The sequence below is a fragment of the Podarcis melisellensis genome (assembly GCF_964234715.1).
Source record: "Podarcis melisellensis genome assembly, chromosome: 8".
Lineage (NCBI taxonomy): Eukaryota > Metazoa > Chordata > Lepidosauria > Squamata > Lacertidae > Podarcis > Podarcis melisellensis.
Window position 1 is genome coordinate 35,254,298 of NC_138540.1, and position 22,572 is coordinate 35,276,869.

A 22,572-nucleotide genomic window follows, 5' to 3' on the forward strand; every position below is an offset into this window, starting at 1 on the left:
TGAGATACAGAAATGCAGCAAAACCAGAGAACCGGTGGCCCTTCATATGTTGTTGGACCCCAACTTCCATTAGCCCAGCCAGCATGGTAAGCATGATGGGAGTTGCAGTTGATCATGCAATATGTATGCGCCCATAATGAAATGGCAGCAAATGTAACTCTAGAAGCCAAATGGAGGTTATTCCGATTCTTGGACCATCTGCAGGCCGGATTTAGAAGGCGATTGGGCTGAATCCAGCCCCCAGGCCTTAGTTTCCCTACCCATGATCTAGAAGGATTTTGATGCGTTTTTATGGTGTTATGGTAGACAGGTTATAAAGAAATCATGATAAATATTATAATAATTGGGTTGTATTTGACCAAGTCGTGCTCAGAGCAGAGCCATTCAAATTAATAAACCTAAGTTAGTTGTATCCATTACCTTCAGTGGGTCTATTCTAAGTTGAACCAACATTGAATACCACCTATTATCTTCATAATCATCTGAGGAAGAGTTTTGCAGAACTAAAATAACCTGGTCACTATTTTGTGACTTTCATTTAATCCTAATAAAGCAACAACTGCTTGCTTTGGATGTTCACCCCCAACTGGAGCAGCTTTTTATTTTTTAATGTTGTGCCCTATTTTTTATTTTCCTAAGGATGCCGTCATGCTAGAATTTGCTTAGCCACAGATAGGTGGCACTACAGCGTGACAACAGCTTACCAGTCACCCCCTGGTGGTGGAGGGCGAGGAAGAATGAAAGCAGTGGCCCAGGACACATTGAGGACAGGGCAGGGCAGCTCCTCAACGACTAATCTCCAGTCCTGCCTTGCCGCCACCATCAACACCTCTTGTTCCCTTCTCCTTGCCTTATGACACTGAAGCGTTTTTTCCTTTTAATTATGGGGGGAGCTGTACAGTAGCGGCTGCTGGCCGATTATATAAAAGAAGCAAAGCACAGATGTGAGTGACTTGATGATTAGAAGGCTGGCTGTATCTTTCTCTTCTGACAAAAGGGTGTGGCTGTCTGCCAATCACCCAAGTGCAGCACTGCCTCCTGTTTGCTGTTTTTACGTGTTATGAAATTGGATCTAGGACCCCACGCTGTGCTGGCTCTGGGCCAGTTGCTTTACATAAGAAAGCGAACATAACCTCTGCTGGCTGGGTAAGAACTTTCCTTTCAACTTCTCCCCAGCTTGCATCTGAACATAGGAAGCTGCCTTAGACTGTTGGGCTTATTGGTCCACCTGGTTCAGTATTGTCGACATGGGACTGGCAGCAGCACTTCAGGGTTTCAGGCAGGGGTCTCTCCCAGCCCTGTATGGAGAGGGCATGGATTGTACCTGGAACCTTCTGCACGGAAAGCAGGTGCTCTGCTACCTAGCAAAGGCCCATCCCCAAAGGATGCCCATGTGAGGGGCTTCAGTGTCAGCAAGCGCATCTTCAGGGTTTCTCCCCCTCCTTACCCTGCCACGCACTGCAAACCTGAGATCTCTGTGTGGCTCCCATGCTATAGGTCGCAGGGCCAGAACAGACATTTCTGCACTTGCATCCCCCTCTGCATGCTGCAGGACCCAAGGAAGACACCTCCAACCAACCATCTCAATGAAAGCAAGTTCTGTGGTTTTATTTGCTGCTTTCTTTCCCCCCCCCCCCAATTCGTATTGGTTTTTATTAAATCTGCATACAGAACATTAATGCCAGCATACAGATACAGAATTCAAATATGAAAATTCTCAATCCTCTTCCACTGCCCAGAAGTTTCCAGTAAGTCAAGATGTATCCATTGTTTGCACGGTCTCATCTGCCACTTCAAGATCCAAGGGTGTAACTTTCGTATATAGCACACCTTTAGTTCCCTACTCACAGCTGTATCACCTTTGCCTTTTTTCTTTTTTGTTGGGCATATCATAAGGACGGAGAAAGTCCAGCTTGTTCTTACTGAGGATGCAAAGATCAATGTTACTGCCAGAGCCCAGATCATTGTATATGCCAGCTTCTATGGCATCTCTCACAAGCTGGCTTCCTCCTCCTCCATGTCAGGCTTGAATTTGTCTTCAAAAACTGCCATAGCTGCCAATGAACCTGAACCCATTGTGACATAAGGCAATTTGTCAGTACTGTAGATCCATGGGGATAGATGCTGTAAAGATGGACCCCAGTGTCATCTACCCCACCCAGAACCAGGGCTGCACCAATCTAACCTTGATACCTGAGGAGCATCTGCTTGAGCATCCAGTTGGCTGTGACCACCCTTGGAAGCCGTCCAGTTGAGAGCTAGTGGAGTTCCATGTTAGAAGAGATCAACTAAGTTGTCATTTCTGTGTCTGCAGCCATTCCAGCACCACAAACATTACATGTTTGGAGATATATGGTGTATTTTTGAACAGTTCTTGTCAGCAACAACCAGTGGTTCTTGTATCTGCTCTAAATACTATCCCACCCTTAAAAACTACCCCAGCAATGGTGGTGCCAGTCTTGCGGGCTGTGGGAAGACGCAGGCCCTTCTTGGTCCCCTCTGCTTCAAGCTGAGAATTCTGGGTGCAGTTGTGGAAGCTGAATCATCCGGCAGCGTCAGCCTGTGAGGCCTGCAAGACGGAGAGCGTCACCATCTTGCTTGGACTTGATGGGTTTCCCCTTAGGCGGTGGCAGCGGCGTTCTATTTGCTGCTTTCTTGAGCAGAGATTTATTTATTTCATAAAATTCATATACTGCTTGATTGTAAGCAAGCAAGCAAGCAAACAAACAAACCCTCAAAGTGGTTTGCAACAAGAATAAAACTATAAAACTATCAATAAAAAAAGTTGTTTGAAATGTTTTTTTAAAAAATAAAACCAATGGTATGCTAAAAACAGATTAAAACACATGCCAGCATTCTACATAATGTAGATAGGCTTGCCTTAAAAAATGCTTTTAGCAGGTGCACCAAAAATAGTACAGTATAGTATAGTACAAAAATAGTACAGTGCCTGGTGTTAGTAGGCAGGGAGTCCCAAAGTTAGGGAGCCACCACACTAAAAGATCCATTTCTGACAAAAATTTTGTGGCACCTGCAACACTGCAGGTCCACAAATTGAAGTGGTCAAGTGGGAATATATGAGGTAAGGTGATCTCGCAAATAAGTTGCTCTCAAGTTCTTAAGGGCTTTATATGTGAATAGTAATACCTTGACATTCCATGGACTTTTTGGGGGGTGTTTGTTGCTTGCACTGCATGCATTTATATATATATATACTTGACCACCTAGCAGAGTTTCCAGAGTGGTGGTTTATTGCATATTCTGCTTGATAGGTTTGTGCAGAAGTTATATGACATGACCAGTTTAGTGGCTCTTATCCTTCACTTTCCAGTGTGGTTTTCCATTGCTTTTTAATTACCAAGCTCTTTGTGGTCAGAAAAGTGCACCAGAAATTGCAGGATAACAACCAAATAGCTTGTCTGGAAGCACCCCAAGTTTTACCTTCCAAGGTTCACCTTGCTTAAATCTCTCAATGTCGTTCATTGTAATCGTGCCAGCCAACAATTTTAACTCCTCTGCAGACCAGTAAATGCTATTAAATGCTATGAAATCTTGATGCAATATGCTCTGACCATTTGCTTCCTTGAAGAGATCCTTCTTTCTCCATGCGTCACGACTCTTGGGTCTACACAGCATTTGCACAGACTTTGCAGACTTCTGCGTGGATATTTTCTTTTCCTAGGGAGCTAAAGAATGTAATTTGTCCGGGGTAAGGTTCTCTCTTCACTTGTGTTGCATATGGAGGCAGTGATTTCTTTTTCTTTTTTTTGGTGGGGTTGGGGGGGAAGAGCCTAAGGGGTTATGTTGTTGCAGTTCCACAGGCGCCAGCACACTGGCACACCACAGGTGATCTCGGAGCGAATGTTGTTTAAAGCGTCCGTCCCACGGCTTCACAAATGTGCTCTGACCAGAGGATGTTTTTTTAAACTTCAAAGGGCTTTTCAGGCTGGCTCCGAGCCTCCCAGACTTGAGTCCGCAGTTGTTGGGGATTTTTTTCTTCTCCTCAGCTCTCTCAGTGTGTTGAATCGTGTGCGATTTTTGGGTGCGGGGGGATGTGGTGTTTTTTGTTCAATCAGCCTTGACCATCGCCACCCCACCCCACCCCAGTCAGATGAATTTGTAAACACAAACACTATATCACAGGGACATGGTTTATATACCACTTTAATTTTGTTCTGAAACTTTCCCTTAAAAAAAAGAAAAGAATATACATTAAAAGGAAGAGCAATTTGCAAATAAAATAAATGAGGAGAGGAAGGCCGGGGGCTGGGGGAGAGAAGCACAGAAGGGCCTTTTCACTTGCCACTATATTAAGAGTTCTTTTCTGAAGCTGGAGATCAAGCAGGAGAGTTCTATGCCAGGTATCGCAGGAGGAAATTGGGATATTCCTGCTTTAGCCATGTTAACGTTTTGATTTAGATCCTTTCGTCAGAATTTAATCTCCAAATGGATGGTGTTCCAGATTCAAACCTACTGGCGGGTAGTAAAATGAGAAAGCAGTTTTGTTGTTCCCTACTCTCTTTCCTGGATCACCCTAAAACAATTGCATCTGTGTCTGTGTATGGCGTTGTTGCCTCCGTTATTAGTCCCACTCAAGACTAGTCCAACTGAAATTGGTAGACATGACAAACATGGGCCCCCCAATTTCAGTAGATCTACACTGATTGCAACTTGGTTGGCTACAGTTGCTTCAGTACCACTTGCTGGAAACCACAGGGGTGATGGGAAGAGTGCTCTTGTACATAGCTTGGGGATACTGTACTTCGTTGTCACTTGAGGCTCAGGAAGCCTCAGTGGCACAGAGTGCCTACCATCAGCTTTGGCTGGTGGCCCAGCTGTACCCCCTAGCTGGACAGGGACAGCCTAATTCCTGTCGTCTATACTCTAAAAACCTCCAGGTGGTATATGTGCCTCTGAAGACAGTTTGGAAATATCAGCTGGTGCAGAATTTCACAGCCAGGTTGCTTATTGGCACAAGATGGTTTGAGCATATTATACTGATCCTGGCCCAACTGCACTGGCTGCCAATTAGCTTCCAAGCCCAGTTCAAAGTGCTGGTTTTGACCTATAAAGCCTTAAACGGCTTAGGACTGCAGTACCTCAAGGTTTGCCTCTCCCCATATGAACTGACCCAGACCTTGCAACAATCATCTGAGGGCCTTTTTCGTGTGCCTCCTCCACATGAGATCTGTCAGGTGGCAACACGGCCCATTCTGTGGTGGCTCCCCATTTGTGGTATGCTCTTCCCAGGGGGGCTTGCCTGGCACCTTCATTGTACATCTTTAGGCACCAGACAAAAACATTCCTCTTCAACTTGGTCTTTGGCTGATCAACATTCTGTGTCCTTTTAAATGTGTTTGTGGAAGCGGGGGTGGGGTTATAGGTTTGTTGTGTTCTTGTTTTTATCATGTACTTTTTGTTTTTATGCTGTGACGGATGAAGGGTGGTATATTAAATAATTAAAAATATATATGAAAACATCATTGGAACATCACTATACCCTATGTGCTTCTGTTCCCCCATGATTCCCCCATGGAAACAGCAGGAAAGAACTGTATGCTGGTATTTTGTCCCATGATTTTCCAGGTTAAGGGGACTGCAAACAGATTTCCTCTAGAATCAAATAACAAAGAAATGCATGTTAAACATGTGCTATATTCCATTAGTTTCCCAGAAACGGCTTTTATGTCACATGAAGGCTCAATTATAATGTGGAAATTAACAGTTAGGGAAATGGAATACACTGGAACTGTGGGGAAACCAAATTTACTGACAAAGAATTCTCACACATAATGTCTGTGTAACACTTGAAAACCACTTTAAGAAATTTGAAAGTTGCCACAGTATTGAGACAAGTCGATGAAGAAGCCATATAGGCCTGTGAAAGTGAAGTCAATTAGTGAGACTGAGTGGACATTATTCCATCATGCTTAATAGTGCTATGATTAAGTAGCAGGAAATATTCCATCGTTAGTCTTCATTTCCTCCTCTTGAATCCCCCCCACCCCCAAGACTTTTTCAAGAAGGAGCTCCTTTGTAGGGATTTTCTTTTTTTCATGGTGTCAGCGAAGTGGTGCATTTTTGTTGTTGAAAGTTTAAAGAGAATTTGTGAAGGAGTTTCAGAGTGAATTGAGAATGTGGGGAGAAGGGAAAGACAGGATTTCCCCCCTCTGCTTCAGAGATTCCCCCCCACCCCCGCTTCTTGCTACCATATTTTATATTATAATGAATTCTGGCTTTTTATATTTCTGTTATAATGAACTTTGCCTTTTTATATATTTCTAATATTGTGTGTGTTTGGGCATGCACAAATGTTTCTGCATTCTCATTTTCTGGATGCCATCTCATAATTTTGGCCCCCTTCCACTGAAGTATTGGTCTGGTACTTTGCTTTTCTGATGAGAAATCAGGGTTCGATCACTTTGATCTGTAGAACTTTCGCTTCTACAAGTTCCAGGCGATGTCCATTTTGTGTTTTCTAAGGGGTCATTACACTAGTGTGGAGGCGCCTGCATTTTGGACCTCACAGCCTGTTGACGTTAGGCAGACACCATCACTTTACTCTTCTGCGTACATGCTCAAAACTACCGTGTACAGTTCTGGTCAAGGTAAAGGTAAAGGAACCCCTGACCATTAGGTCCAGTCGTGACCGACTCTGGGGTTGCAGTGCTCATCTCGCTTTATTGGCCGAGGGAGCTGGCGTACAGCTTCCGGGTCATGTGTCCAGCATGACTAAGGCGCTTCTGGCGAAACCAGAGCAGCACCGAAACGCCGTTTACCTTCCCACTGGAGCGGTACCTATTTATCTACTTGCACTTTGACGTGCTTTCGAACTGCTAGGTGGGCAGGAGCTGGGACCGAGCAATGGGAGCTCACCCCGTCGCAGGGATTCGAACCACCGACCTTCTGATTTGCAAGTCCTAGGCTCTGTGGTTTAACCCACAGCGCCACCCACGTCCCCTCACCTCAAAAAGGATACAGTACTGTGGAATTGGAAAAGGTTCAGAAAAGGGTAACCAACATGAGCATGGGGATGGAGCAACAGCCCCTAGGAAGAAAAATAGCATTTGGGACGTCTTAGTCTAGAGAAAAGGCGACTAAGAGGCAACATGACAGACCGTTATAACATTGTGCATGGCATGGAAAAAGTGGATAGAGAAAAGTTCATTTCCCCCTCTCGTAACACCAGAACCCATGGACATCCCGTGAAGCTGAATGCTGGAAGATTCAGGGCAGACCTAAGAGAGTACTTCTTCACACAGTGCATAGTATAGAAGGAACACCTCTACCCCATCGTTCAACCTGGACACTGAGCTGGAGCTCAAAGGGCCTTCTGGCGGTTCCTCACTGCGAGAAGTGGAACTTCAGGGAACCAAACAGAAGGCCTTTTTGGTAGTCACCCCCCCCGCCCCCCATGGAATGTCCTCCTGCCAGATGTCAAAGAGTTAATCTATATAATTTTTTCATAGACATCTGTTTCGAGAAGCTTTTACTGTTTGACATTGTTGTTGTTTGTTATAGTTAAACTATAGAACTCACTCCGATAGGAAGCAGGAATGGCCACCAACTTGGATGGCTCTAAAAGGAGGTTAGACAAATTCATGGTGGGAGAGGGTTATTGGTGGCTACCAGCAATAATAAAAGCTATGCTCTGTCTCCACGGCTGAAGGCAGTGATGCTTCTGAATGCCAGTTCCTAGAAACCACAGGAGGAGAAAGTGATCTAGTGCTCAGATCCTGCTCTCTGGTTTCCCACAGGCCACTGTGGGAGCAGGATGCTGGACTGGACTAGATGGGCCACTGTGTATGCTGAATGGCAGCAGCTCTCTGGGATTTGCCAACCCTTTGTGGAGATGCTGAGGCCTGAACCCAAGCTGTGGCCCTTTGAGGATTTCCTCTGCAGTAGCCAGACAGCTGAGATGTGCCAGTGGAAGAGCCACCTATTTTTGTGGAGTGGATAAGCTTTAAAGGGCACCCTTTTAAAATAAATAAATAAATCCGCCAAATGACCTTCAGAAGTCTATTCTTGGGAGTGGCAGGCATATCTCTCTGTGTGCCTTAAGTGAAATGCATGTCAAAATGTTTACAAAAGAATTCAAGTGGAGGCTTTTGGGGGGAGTTGGGAATGTTAGCCTTTTGTCAAGATGGGCTTTGTGATGGAAAGTCTTTCTCTAATGAGAGCGAATTTAATGCCTCCTGTGTGGGCAGGGGCCTCTTTGCATTGTCCAAAGCTTCAGAAGTGAAGGAGAGGTTTTCAGCTTAATGAGCATCTTAACTCTGGCCTTCTCCAAGGCACGCAAAATGTCACCCTGGTGAGTGAGCCTGAGAGGCGGAAGTGGCTATCAGGAAAGCCTGTGATGGACATGGGCAAGCTCTTGGGTCTGCTGCCCCCTTTTCATTTCCTGCTCAGAAAAGGGCGCTGCAGCAGCAGTTGATAATTAGTTGAGCAATGAAGAGGAGTTGTTGTGTTGGCTGATTGGCTGTGTCGTCAGCCTGTCTGGATTTTGTACCTCTATTTATGATTATTTATTTTTACATGTGGCATTATAAAGCCTTATAAGGGTCTGGTACGTCAAGGACTGTCTCTCCCCACATGAACCATTGTTTATCATGTGATGTTCTTCCCCATGTACCCCCTTCCGAGGGAGGCACAGAGACTGGTGACCCGAGAATAAGCCTTTTCAGTGGTTGCTCCCCATTTCCGAAAAGCTCCCCGCAGAGAAGCTTTTCTCTGGTGCTGTCACTGTCTGTTTTTAGGCATTGGGCAGCACCATTTTTATTCAGTCAGATGTTTGGACCTTATCTTTTTAGTGGGGTGGGGGCTGAGTTGGATCTGCTCTTGTAGATATATTGGTGAACATTTGTTGTTTTTAATAGTTGTTTTGGGAAGCCACTTTGAGTCCATCTTTCTGAAAAAAAGCAGCACATAAAAATTATTATACATACGTGTGCGCCCGTTCCTCCAAGGTGATGTACATGACTCCCTCCCACTTTTTCGTTACGACAACTCTGTGAGGTAGGTTAGTGAGCTGCATGGCTTGGGTGGTTATTTGAACCCTGGCCTCTCCCAGTTCCTTGTCCGGCTCCCTAACCACTGCACCATCATGCTGGCGCTCTCCCTTGCCATCTGCTTTCCTCTTCAACTTTGAAAGCCTATTCCTCCCTTCTCTCCTTTTTGCATCCTCTGTATTATTTAAAGCTTAAGAGAATTAAGACAATTTCCTTCTGTCTGTAAAGGAGTTAATAGCATCTTTAGGCACTTTAAAATACATTAATAAAGACAACTTCTCTGATGAATATTGGATTATAGGGATGGGTTTATTCCAAGCGCTGTGTGGTTTTCAAAGGGCTCAGCCAATCTGGCTACAATAATCGTAGCTGTTGGTCTTTGCGTGTCGTCTGCTTCTCCTCCCCCTCCCAAGTTTTCCCCCTCCCCGTGAAGATTAAGACAGATCTCTTTGCTTCACCCTGCCAGGAAATTCTCCCCCACCCCCAGGCCCAGCTCTGTATATTTTGCCAGATTTGGATGCCTTCCCTCTTTAACATGAGCATCTTGAGCTATGAGCCTGCCGTATGCAACTTGCTGCTAATCCAAGCCCGGTGTTGACCAGGGGTGGTGAACTATTGGACTTCAAGAAGCTGCTGGACTCTTGCTCCCATCAGCCCTACCCAGTAAGGCCAACAGTCTGGGATGATGGGAGTTGCAGTCCAACAGCCACTGGAGGGCCACAGGCTCCTCACCCCTGATGCAAAGAAGACTGTGGGCATGATTTTTCAAAAAAATTATTTCCAGGAGGGGAAATGTTGCAGAGCATCTGCATTGCATGCAAGAGGTTCCAGCACCTCCAGGTGGAGCTGAGAAAGAATCAGCTCTGGGGGTTTCCCTCTCCCCCCAGGGAAGGAAAATAGCCCAGGTGTAGTGGAAGGATGACATTGCCGTTTTGCAAACAACTATAAAATACACACACATCTGTCTCGTCATTTGTGGAGGGGCTGTTGCTCACAGGCAGAACATTTGACTTGCATGCAGAAATTTCCCAGGTTCAGTCCCTGGCATCTCCAGGTAGAGATTCTTGCCTGAAACCCCAGAGAGCTGCTGCCAGTTAGTGTAGACAATACTGAATCAGATGGCTCAATGGTCTGATTCACTGTAATGCAGCTTCCTGTGTTCCTATGATAAGCTAAGGCTTAGGGTGGAAGCACAGAGCAGAAATTAGTTTCCTTTGACTAATGGCACACAGTTTAGTGGAGGGAGAGAAAGAGAGCGTGTGTCTCTGTTGGTTCTTAAATGTATGTGCATCCTCAAGCCAGGAAATTTTGAGTCTTGCATTGTCAAATGCTATTTGGCTTCCATTTCCCTGTGTGTGCGCGCACACACACATGTTTTAAAAAGAGGACTTTTAAAGTGCGGAAATTAGAGATGACATAGAAGGCCTTTGTCCTGCCCAGATGCTTTATTTTTGACATTTTTGGCAAAAAGTTCCTTTAGTTGTATGGAACAAGCAGTTGTTTTGCCCCTGAGAGAGTGACTCCCCCCCCCATCTCTTTTTCACAAAGGGTTTGCAGCACAGCTGCCCAAATGTTTTGTGTTATTGCTTATTAGTGAAAATTTTCCCCAATAAGAGCAAATTATTATTGCTCCCTTGTTACTTGAGATGTAATATCCTTTCATGTTGTTTTGGCACAGGGACTTTTGAGATATTTATCAGGTGTGCGTATCCATATTGCTGTTGTTGTTGTTTTTGTCACGGTTATGTAAAAGGTGGTTTTAGTCTTGTTCCCCCTGATAAGTATAGAATTAGTTCTCTCTTTTGAATTGCATCCAAGTTTTATAAAGTGAGCCTGAAGACTAGGGCTTTCTGGTAAATATCCTCATCCCTTCCTCCTGCTAAAGTTGGATCTGACTTTTGTTATCATTACAGTTGGTGCATTTGGCAGCGTGCATTTTTAATAATTAAGAGATAAAACTTGTCTTTTTCTCTGGCATCCAGTATGTCTGGCATTCTCTTGTTTGCTGGAGTTTCCTTTTCATTCTTTTTCCAACAGAGAGCTTGTGCAATGCACTTTTCACAACGAAGGGTTGGCCAATTTCACTCATCACTCTTTTTCTTTTTTGAGACCTGGAATAGAATTCAGATATTTTAGTCCTTTTTCCTCCCTCTCCCCACCTCATGATGTTGCAGTCGCCCTCCTAGGTTATTTTGAGATAATTCAGTTATTTTTTTTGGGGGGGGGTGACATTAGGTGCTATAACAGCAACACAACATTTTCTGTTTAGTTGTGGCTTTTGTGGAGCTGAGGCAATTTTATATTTGAAAGTTTTTCTCCAACATGCTTTGGATGTCAAAGCTCTCTAGGGAATCTTTTCAGATGGCTGATAACAGATAAATTTCACGTTCAGAGTTGAACAACTTCAAGAAAAAGTGTTCGGTTGCTTTTTTAAAAAAAATATTCACAATGACTTTAATTTGTTTGGACTCTGGTGTGTTTGTTTATGTGTGTGTGTGTGTGTGTGAGAGAGAGAGAGAGAGAGAGAGAGAGAGAGAGAGAGAGAGAGAGAGCGCAACAGAGCCATGCTTGCCTGACTTCTGTCTCTGGATTGACTGCAAGGGTAGGAAAAATTTTCCTGCCTGAGGGATGCATTTTCTTATGAGAAGTAGGAGGAGCAGTAGACATGACACTTAACCTCTGCACAATTGTCTGCACATGCTCAGTTTCTTCTTGCAGGCTTTCTGTGGGCCACTGAGAGGACAGAGTGCAGGCTTTATTGCAGGTGTATTCTGGATTGTGGTTAACACAATGGCTTCGGTCGCACAGCAGTTCATCCAGTTTTCCTAACTGTTAATTTCCGCAATATATTTGAGGAGCTTTCAAATGACATAAAAGCCACTTCTGGAAATATAGCTGAATATAGCACAAATTTAGTTTTCATTTCTGTGTTATTTGCAAATGCTTCCCCCCTCCCCCAGAAGCCAGTAACATTGAAATGACCAATTTTAGTTACTTTATGCAGTGGTATACATATGCTCGGGTTACATACGCTTCAGGTTACAGACTCCGCTAACCCAGAAATAGTGCTTCAGGATAAGAACTTTGTTTCAGGATGAGAACAAAAATCGTGCTCCGGCGACGCGATGGCAACGGGAGGCCCCATTAGCTAAAGTGGTCTTCAGGTTAAGAACAATTTCAGGTTAAGAACGGATCTCCGGGACGAATTAAGTACTTAACCCGAGGTACCACGGCAGTGTATTTCACTGAAGGATGCTTTAGTGCCCCAATGGATTTGTTATTGTGTACTTTAATTGTGTGGGTTTTTTATAGCCGTAAACAGCTTAGAAACTTTTGGCATGTAAGTGGCTAATAATAATAATAATAATAATAATAATAATAATAATAGAAACTGCAATCAAAGGCTTTGCCATGTGGAAACCATTTTAAGTGCACTTTGTACAGCAAGTCATCTTGACGAACGCGTTCCTTTACAACGCTGACAAATTCTTCCACCGAGGCGTCTGCTTTTCAGTGTTATACACACTTATTCCCCCTGGTCTGTGTATGTATATGTCACTTTTTATGTAAAGTTTTAAAACATTATTTATGCTAAATGAATTGTGAGCCAGGTTTTCGCATGCTATAAATACCTTAAGTTCAGAGTCATGCCGTCTTCAGCGTGATCAGCAACAGAATGTCCTGAGGAAAAGTTAAACAATTTGACAAAGACAGAGTCCCCTGTTCCCAGAGAATAGGGTAGATTTTCTGGGAAGAGCAGAACCCAGGAGCACAATTGCTCCTGAGACGTTTGTCTCAATTACTCCCTTGGCTATGGGGGCATTGTTCCCTGGCTCAGTGGCAGAGCATGCAGCATGCAGACGGTCCCATGTTCAATCCCGAGCATCTCCAGGTAAGGCTAGGGTGTCCCCTGCCTGAAACCCTGGAGAGCCATTGCCAGTGTAGTGACTTTGAAGGACCAATATTCTGACTCCCTATAAGGCAGCTTCTTTTGTTCCTATGCTTCAGTGGTACATCTCATAATAGTAAGGATTTCTGCTGAACCAGCTTTGTGATTGCTAAGTCATATATGAGAAATCACATGCCCACTTTCCCCAAAAAGTCCAGAAGAAATGGGGGGGGGGGAGGGAAATAGCCAACCCTAGTGGTTTTACATGGATGCCGATTTGCAACCAGCACTACGCACAATGCAAATGCATCGAAAGGATGCAGAAATGCCAGACTTGTGGTCTCTTTCTGCTGCTGTTCAGAGCAAGGGGCATTGTGAGAAATTAAAATGGTGGCTCAGACCCAACTACCTGGTGCTGATGGCAAGACTGGTTACCTCCAAGTAAGCCAGGAGGTAGGGGGCATCACCTGCACAGGCGGGATCCCGTTACTACATAGGCCAAACAGATGCTTCTGAGAAGCCCAGAAACAGGACCTGAGCACAACAGCTTCACTTTTTCCCACACTGCCTCTAAGGTTGGAGACTATACATGGCTATTGTGACCAGCGACCCTTGGAAGCCTTGCCCTCCACCTGCTCAAGATCCTTGCCTAAGATTGGCAAGTGTGGCCAGTAATTATAGTGGTACCTCAGGTTACATATGCTTCAGGTTACAGACTCCGCTAACCCAGAAATAGTGCTTCAGGTTAAGAACTTTGCTTCAGGATGAGAACAGAAATCGTGCTCCGGCGGTGCGGCAGCAGCAGGAGGCCCCATTAGCTAAAGTGGTGCTTCAGGTGAAGAACAGTTTCAGGGTAAGTACGGACCTCTGGAACGAATTAAGTACTTAACCTGAGGTACCACTGTACTTAGATTTTCTGAATCTGGGGATGGGTTCTTGAGGAGTGGTTTTACCACTACCTCCTTCAAACAGGCAGGGACCACCCCATTTTGCAAAAGTTGAATTTTAAAGTTGGTGCCATCAACACGTCTTCTGGTGTGCTTTTAACCAAAGGGAGAAACGGAGTCCGTGCATTATACAGTTTGGCCCTAAGATATACACATGCTAAAAGCAATACGAGTGGTCCAAAGCACACTATTAATGCCACCACTCTTGCTGATGTGCCAGTGATTAAAAGTGTGCTTAAGGAATCTGGCTGCGATCCGAAGCTCCACAAGGCTTCTGACGCACACACGGCCCGTCAGCTGCCTCCATCGCTCCAGATGGAGAAAATCGGAAAGCATCTCCTTGTAAGAAGTTCCTGATGTGCACTGGAGCCCTCGCATGAATGCAGAAACCGCTGGATTATGGCAACCGAGAGTATGTGCAAACGGAGAGGGAGAGAAATTTCTGGCTCCCAGATCAAAAACTCTTGCTCCGTTCGAGAAATAGGCTATAAGAGTTTTGGTCCTCATTAGGCTTACATAGAAATATGTAACGCATATTTCAGACATGGCAAAAATAGAACACCCCCCCCCCCCGCCTTTTGGTAGAGTACTAAAGATTTTAATATGTTTAAGCCTTTACTATTCAAGCAAGCGGTTTCCATGTGGAATGTAACTTAAGAACACCCAAGTTTTAAACTTCCTCTTCTCAGAATTTATGGAAGCCTCAGAAACTCCCCCACTTTTTCTTCTATACATGTCAAGATCTGTTTCAAGCTTTATTTCTTTTTTTAAAGCAAATTTAAAAGCATATCCCCAGTACTTTTCACAGCTTGATTTAATGTAGCTACCATGTGTCTTGAATACAATTCTAACTTCTGAAACCAATATTTCTTCAGAGAGCAGTAAAGTTGTTTCTTCATGACACCAATATGTAGCTTTCTTGCCAAGAGGTATATTCTAGGATTTATTAGACTCTCCACTGCCCTCCTGCTTCCAGCTCTCCCCTCCCCACCCCCGTCCAAACAACCGAGATTTTAGCTGCTAGTAAAGTAAACATGTTCAAAAACTGCATTTAGCTTCATGCAGGGCAGATACAAAATAAAAATCCTCCAAGGGTGTGTTGCAGCTAAAAGATTCACAACTCTTTCCGGGGGTTTTATTTTTAAAGTAGGCATTTCTCATGTATTTGTTGCATAAACCATTAAATGCTTCAGGCTTGGGTTTGTGGGTTTATATCTGTCTGTCTATCTATCATACAGTAGCAAATGTATTTCTGTGAAAAAAATAATATCCTTTCTCAGTAGGATTTTTGTGCGTTTGCCTTTAGTATGGTATGAGGGGTATAACAGCGCATAATGCAAGATTTCCTTGGCTATTGAAAGATTTAGTTGAAAACCCACCCATAGGCTTGCTTTTGCATTCATCTAGCAACAAAAGCTTATTTAGATAATGTGTCCTACAGATGTTATTGTCAGGGTTGCACCTTGAATTTGCACAGCCCCACCTCCTTTTGGGCACCTCAGTCCTCCTTTCACTTCCTAACTTGCAAGAACGGAAGTTTTCTACATTGTCAGAACCAGGCAAACTGTGGTTTCAGCAAACTATGGGTTTCCTCCAGACAAGTTTCAGAAACCATGGGTGGTGCTTGACTAAGCCATACCTGGAGCAGACCCACTGAAACCAATGAAGCTATAGCCTGGACTGGGTTTCCAGTTCTGATTTGAAACCAGACCATGGTATGCCATTCCTACAGTTTGCCCAGCTTGTACATGGCAAACTATGGTTACGGGTGGCCACTTAACCCTGGTTGTAGCTCCGTGAGGGGAATAGGAGTCTCCTAACACTGCTTGACACCTTTAACAAACTGCAACTCCCAGAATTCGTTGAGGGAAGCCATGGCTGTTTAAAGTGGTACAATAGTGCTTTAAGTGTTCAGTGCAGATGGGGCCTTGGTGATGTTTTTGGGTGGTGTGTGAGTGGCTACTCTATGGGGCTCCAGGTGATAGAGCCTGCGGTTTAAGTAAAAACCAAAGGAGGTCCCAAACTCTGAAGCCTATTGCGGGTACCCAGAGTTTTCGTTGCAGTTCCATCTTAATTAAATATTTCTTGTACTTTTTTTAAAAAAAGAAAGCAAGGCAAAGCAAGATCAGTCCCTATATGCAGCAGCAAACTTTCAAGAAGTGGAGAAAATATGCTGGAACATATTTGATATTCATATGATCAGACTTAAAGGACCAATACAAAATACTGAGAGAAGCAGATGATCACGGGGGAAAATGACATCCCAGCCCTTGCAAATCCTTTATTCTCTCCTAGATCTGAGCCTCTCTCTTGAAGAGGGGAAGAGTCTTTGTGCCCAAGAGAAAACGTTCTCCCAAAAAAGGAAGGTGCTGAAATTGCAGTCTTTCGCACGGCAGAAAATTTGTGAGTGAATTTTAAGGGCTTCTGAGATGTTCAAGGACAGTAAGTTTGTTGGCCTGCATGAACTGGCGAGAGAGTAGCATTTTTGGATTATTGAGCAATGCTGCCTAGCTAATTTCACTGTATCCGTCAGTGGAGGCTGGTCCATTTGGGCAAGTGGGTCTGCCCTCAACCAGCTACTACCTGTAGGCCTTCTTACTTGCATCTAGTCCAAGGGATGCTCAGTTTAGTTGGTGGCTTTTTTGGCATCAGTGTTGCCCTTGTAGTCTCAACAAGGAAGATGGGGACAAAACTATTATTATTATTATTAGGAATGAATTATTATTTGTTCCCACCAATGACTCGGAGTGTGTGGTGTTGGGGGTGGAGCTGTTTGCTGCCCTGACCCACTCCCCGCATGCCTATTCAGTTTAACACTGAATTAATACAATGCCTGAATATGGCTGTGTTGCAAACTCTTTATATTACCCTTCTGTCATCTTGCGAAATCTCTTTGTACATGTTCTGGTGCTAACCCAGATTCTCAGCTCGATGCCTTATTTTCTACAGGCCCTTTTCACCACCGCATTGGCAAGCCCATTGTGAAAAGCAAAATGGTAAAAATAATTGCTTGTCATTGGCCGTGACCTGTATGGTATCTGATATCACAATGGATCAAAACGCTTTTCTCTTTTTTTATATAAGGAGGTCTATTGACCGGTCTGTCTTCACTCAGGGCACCAGCACCTACGAACTTCTGCCTGGGTTCAAACTTCCTGCGCGTCTGAATCTCTTTACCTAGAGTTGGAAAGTAAAAGACATTTGTTTTCAATAAATGTTATCACTAACTGTAGAAACTTTTGCAATTGTTGAAATACTTTTGCCCTAACATCTGTATCTAAGTCACAATGCTAGTTTAGAATGCTATTTCATGTTTCTTTTCTTACATGCTTGAATTTATGCTCTGCCTTTCCATAAATAAATCTTTTATTTAGCATTTCTCCTTCCCACCTCCCCTGGGAGCGTTCAGAAACGCTGACACCAAAAGCCTCCTGCCACTCGGCTGTGTGTTACTTTTGATTTGATACAGCGAAGGATTAAGCAATAGTGTGGGGAACCACCTGGAGTACCTAAGGAGGGTATACCCTACAGCAGTATCAGTTTTACTCCTGTCAGATCCGTAGGAATCTTTGGTTGCATTGTAGTAAGGAGAGGTAAGCTTGCATCAGATAGCCTGGTGTCTGCTAACCTGTCAGTGTGATGTAGTGCTTGGAGTGTTTGACTAAGACCTGGGAGACCAGGGTTCAAATCCCCACATAGCCATGAAGCTCATGAGCTGTGAAGATTTGGGGCCACTCACAGTCTTTCACCCTAACCTACCTCACGGGGTTGTTGTGAGGATGAAGTGGAGAGGGGATGAGAGAACCATTTCTGCCACCTTGAGCTCCTTGAAGGAAATACGGGATACAAATGCGATGCATATAATAAGTAAATAACTTGCATGTGAAACCTGGCTAACCCCCCTTTCCATTCAGGCTCTGGACATAATACTTACATACATACATAATTTTATTTGTATGTCTCCTTTCCACAGTTCAAACCATGCTCAAGGTGGCTTACAACAGAAAAATAATAAATACATAACCACAACATAACAAAGGTAGTCATAAACAATAAAGACCATTTTAAAAATACATAACCAAACAGAACAATTTTCATGTAAATCACAAGATCTAAAATAAAGATACAAAAAATAACCCCTGACACCCCTAAGCAATACCCCAGTGCAATAATCTCTTCAGCAACCTCAGCTTTTGAAGCTGGAGTCAGTCCAGGCCCCACCCTCCCAACTGAGGTGGAAAAAGCTTTGCAAGGCAGGGAACAAGTCTTCCAGGACTCACAGCCAAGATGGTTTGTATCAACGCAAGTTATACTCAGAGTAGGCCCACTGAAACTAATAAGTATGGCTAACTTAGTTCCATCAATTTCAGTAGGTCTAGTTTGAGTACAACTTGTGAGTACATGTGGCTTAACAATCAAAACTCTCTTCACCAGGAGTTCTGGGAATAGTAGATCTGTGATGAGAATAGATGGCTTTCAACATTTCTTAGCACCCTTAAACTGCAGTTCCCAGAATTCTTTGGGGGAAGCCAAGACTGTTTAAAGTGGTCTCATGCTGCCTTAAAGGTATGGTGTGAATGTGACCTTTGTTTCCCAACTTCAGCTTATCAAAGCAGGGAGGGCTCATGTTAAAGTGTGCCACTTCCAACTCAGGTGCATCTGGAAGATGAGAGTATCCATGCAGCAGAATCCAGACCATCAATTCAGGCCCTGGTAATGTTGAGATTAATCCATGTCTGATTGGCCGAGATTCCGAAGTAGGGAAGGATTGGATTGGTTCCAAAATAGATTACAGGGATGAGGCAGAATGTTCACTATCCAGTGTCTAGTTACCTGCCCAAGTTGGGTCATTGCCCCATCATGGGTAATTGGTGATTGCAAGCTTTTTCCCTTTAGGGAACCTTACAGCAGGTGTGGGGAACCTTTGGCCCTCCAGATGTTGTAGAACTACAACTCCCATCAGCCTCAGCAAGCACGCCCAGTGGCCAGGGTTGATGGGAATTATTCAGCAATATCTGGAGGGCTAAAGGTTCACCACACCTGAAGTAGTGGGTGCCTTTAAGTAGAGGACGGCCTCTGCAAAGTAGGATGTGCGGGCACCCTGCTTGTGGATAAAACGTGAAGTTAAAAGTGGCCCATGTATCCGACTTTATACCTATTTTGGAAGTCAATTCCATTCACTGCTTGTTCTGAAATAAGTGCTGCGTTGCAGTCTTGAATTGGACCTGGAAGCCAACCACTTCCCCAAGCATGAAAGGAGAAGAGCTCTCCAAAAGTTCAGAGTGGGAATCCTCTCGAGATCTAGAGTTCTTCCTTCTTTCTCTTTGCTTCTTCTCGCCGTCTTTAAAAGTCTACTCCTAAGAGAGCAAATCTGTCTTAATTATGGATTCATGCTCTTCCCTGCGCTGCTTCTTTCAAACCTTTCCTTACCCTTGTTCACAAAAGTACGTGGGATTTGAGCCGGTGCCATCCAGGTTGCTATAATTGCTTAATCTAGCTGTCAAGATAGCATGCTTGAATTTGTGTGCAGAATTAATATTATGATTAGGCCCTTGCTTTACAAAGCAGAAAATCTGTCCCTTTCATCGGCCATTATGTTTGAGAGGGAGCTATTGTTCCTTGCGGAGGCAGCTTGGCTGTTGCACTAGAAGATAATCCATTTAGCAGATCACTTTTTAAACAGCTCAACCTCAGGACTCGTGTTGTACCTTTCAGCTCCACTTGGGGAGTTCATTAATTTGCTTGCTTTTGAAGCCGGTCTTTCCATAAATTCTGTATAGATTTTTGTAACAGTTGCAGGGCCTCCTTTTATGCTGGGCGAGGGCTGCTTCCTTCGTGCCCAGATCAATTCTTGTATATGGAGCTCTTAAAACTGTCTCCGTTTGAAACTTAATTCTTCTACCTTTCCAGTTTGCGGCTTGTTTCATGTTCGTAGCTGGAGAGGTAGACATTCCGTGTTCTTGTTCTTGTCTAACTGGAAAATGCAGAAGATTGAACCTGGGACTTTCGGATGTGCAAAGCCTTGTGTCCTGCCACTGAGCTATGACCTCCGTCCATCCTCTCATCTTTTATATGCCTGTTTTAAGGCAAGGGCTCTTCCATGGACCAGGGATGGGCCACCTGTAGTCCTCCACATGGGTTCCAGCCCCCATCAGTCCTGATCAATGGCTTTGTGGATTGGGTTTGATAGGAGTTGGAGCTCGACTGTGTGTGGTGGGCTACAGGTTCCTCATCCCATTTGAGGCTCAACGTGGTGGTGATGAACTCATGGATATGGCAGATGCTCACATTCTCTGTTGGAGGATGCCATGCAGATTGCTTTCCATGTTGGTGGTGCTCCTTTGTGTGCACTGGGTAGAATTACCAGGTTTTTGTGCCAGCCTTATCTTTTCTGCAGCCATGTGAGCTGCGGTGGGATAGAGGATGAAAGGATCCCAGAGGCATCAATTCTTGTGGCTTTAGAGTCCCTGGCCCCAGAGTTTGTTTGTTCTCCCCTCCTCCTAGTTCCTGTGACTCCACCAGTCCTCCTTTCCTTCCCCCCCAGATATTTGAAATTGAAAATGTAACTTGAAACTTGAAACTTGAAGAAGAAGAAAAAGATCAAGAGTCTCTCTCTCTTTTTTTAAGCTTCTTATTGGATCAGCAGTTAGAAACTTATCCTGGGCTTGAACTCTTTCTCTCGGTTTAATGGAAGTTGTGCTGCTCAGGAGCAAACATCACAACTCTGTATCCTCCAGGGAAAAGCTTGCTGCTTTTCACATACAAGCAGAACTAAATACTGGACTTTGATGTACTTCATCTGTGTGAGAATATATATATATATATATATATATATATATATATATATATATATCCTTCCTATTACTTTCAACCTGTTGGCGGGAGGTAGTTTTATGTTACTTAAGTTAGACTTTCTCATGTTGATCTTCTGTGCATTATGAGTGTGTTCAAGAGCGCAGGCAGGCAGAAGGTGGATTGGGATCTACTGGCACCTAGGAAACTGTCTTATACTGAGTCAGACTATTGGTCCATCTAGCTCAATATGGTCTACTCTGACTGGCAGCAGCTTTCCAGGATTTCAGACAGCATTCTCTTCCAGCCCTGAGATGACAGTGATTGTACCTGGGACCTTCTACAGCTAAAGCAAGGGCTCAGCCACTTAGCTATGTCCCTTCCCTCAATCTTTTAATAATTTGCCAGTTATCCACAAGGATTCCTAACTCACAGTTTTACACTGGCAACACCAGAAACCATCTCCCTGTGTTCTAATTTATACTGCTGAAATGAAGAAATCAGGAGATTTAAATCTGTTTTTCGTATCATAAAATTCTGTATTTTGTCTTATTGGATTCCCCCACCCCATGTTATTTTGGACTTTAAGTGTTTTCCACCTCAGCACTATTTGTCAACATTGTCGGGAAAATCATGAGATAGAGAACCTGAATCAAGTCTGACTTGACTTGAGTTGGTTATGAGCTGACACACCTCTTGCTTTTGCAAGTGCTGTTTCCGTGCTTAAAACCAGGTTAAAGATAACAAGGGCTTCTCCCAAAGAACGTGAAAACCTGCTGGTTGTGCAACGCTGCCGCACATCCGAATGGCGACATCAGTGCTGCTGCCTCAGACTCCTTGCCCCATCCCCTCCACCAAGGCCCTTTATAAACTGCACTCCGTTCAGCTTGAAAGGCTGTCTTATCTAATTAGCGCATTAGAAGTGGATGGGCTGCCTCTTGCAAGTTCAGAGCTTCGGCTAATTATGTGTTGAATGTAATTTTAGTTAATGTATTAAAGCTTTGTCCCTGGGCTGTTCTCATTAAGGGAAATCCTAGCTTCTCTTGATTTGTGTGTGTGTGTGTGTGTGTGTGTGTGTAGGATTTCCTTGCAGACAAGCCCGCAATATGTCTGCTCTTCAGTGCTACTATCAGGACAAGACTTAAGGGCAGACGTCCATGGCCTCACTCAGCAGAATGAGTAAGAGGGCCGTCAAATGCACCAGAATCAACTTGCCACATTTTGAGGTAAGTGAAGTAATACGTGTCACCATCTAAAGAGGAGGGCTGCATAAGGCCATTAAGTCCAGAATCTAAAATTGCTGGCGGCAGGCAGAAAAAAATCACAGTCCAGAACTTTTATTTTAGGAATACAGTTACCGTCTTGCTTTAATAGGCCCAAGGTCCTTATAATCCAGCATCGTTGTTGCCAGCAGCAGCAGCTGGCCAGATGTTTCTGAGTGCTAAGAACCTGGTTGTTGAAGATGGTGGACCTTCCCCTGTGGTTTATGGTATTGAGAGGTTGTTGTTCTTGTTTAAATGTATATGCTGCCCTTCGTCCGAAGATTTCAGGTTCACAAGATAAAAACAAAGGATGAAAGCACAAAATAAACGTGGGGTCTCTACTTTGCCACCATACTTAATAGCTACTGTAGTCTCAAACCAGTTAGGAGTTAAAAAGTTAAAGCCAGCACTTTGAGCCTCAAAACTAAGAGTAGCCAGAAATGTAACTTTAAGACTCAAGGGGTTGTGAACTGAGCAGTTAAGCAGTTGGACTGAGGCAACTCACACTTCACGCCACTAGAAGAGGCTGCTTGTTGCCTTGAGATCAGCTGTGCTCTGTGACACCACCACTGAAGGTGGCCAGAGGGCAGAACTGCAGCTACCCACCCAGAATAAGAACATGAGAAGAGCTTGCTGGAGCAGACCAGTGGCCCATCTACAGTATTCCAGTGTCT

General features: G+C 44.2%; 1 protein-coding gene and 1 pseudogene across 3 annotated transcripts in view; one reads left to right on the forward strand and one right to left on the reverse strand.

Annotated features, from left to right (window-relative positions):
• The window catches only part of NKD1 (NKD inhibitor of WNT signaling pathway 1), a 120,786-nt gene that overhangs the window by 23,780 nt on the left and 74,434 nt on the right, over positions 1-22,572 (forward strand). The window lies entirely within an intron of this gene.
• LOC309377152 (proteasome subunit beta type-7 pseudogene) lies at positions 1,637-2,542 on the reverse strand (annotated as a pseudogene). The gene has a single exon. The product of its transcript is annotated as a proteasome subunit beta type-7 pseudogene (transcript).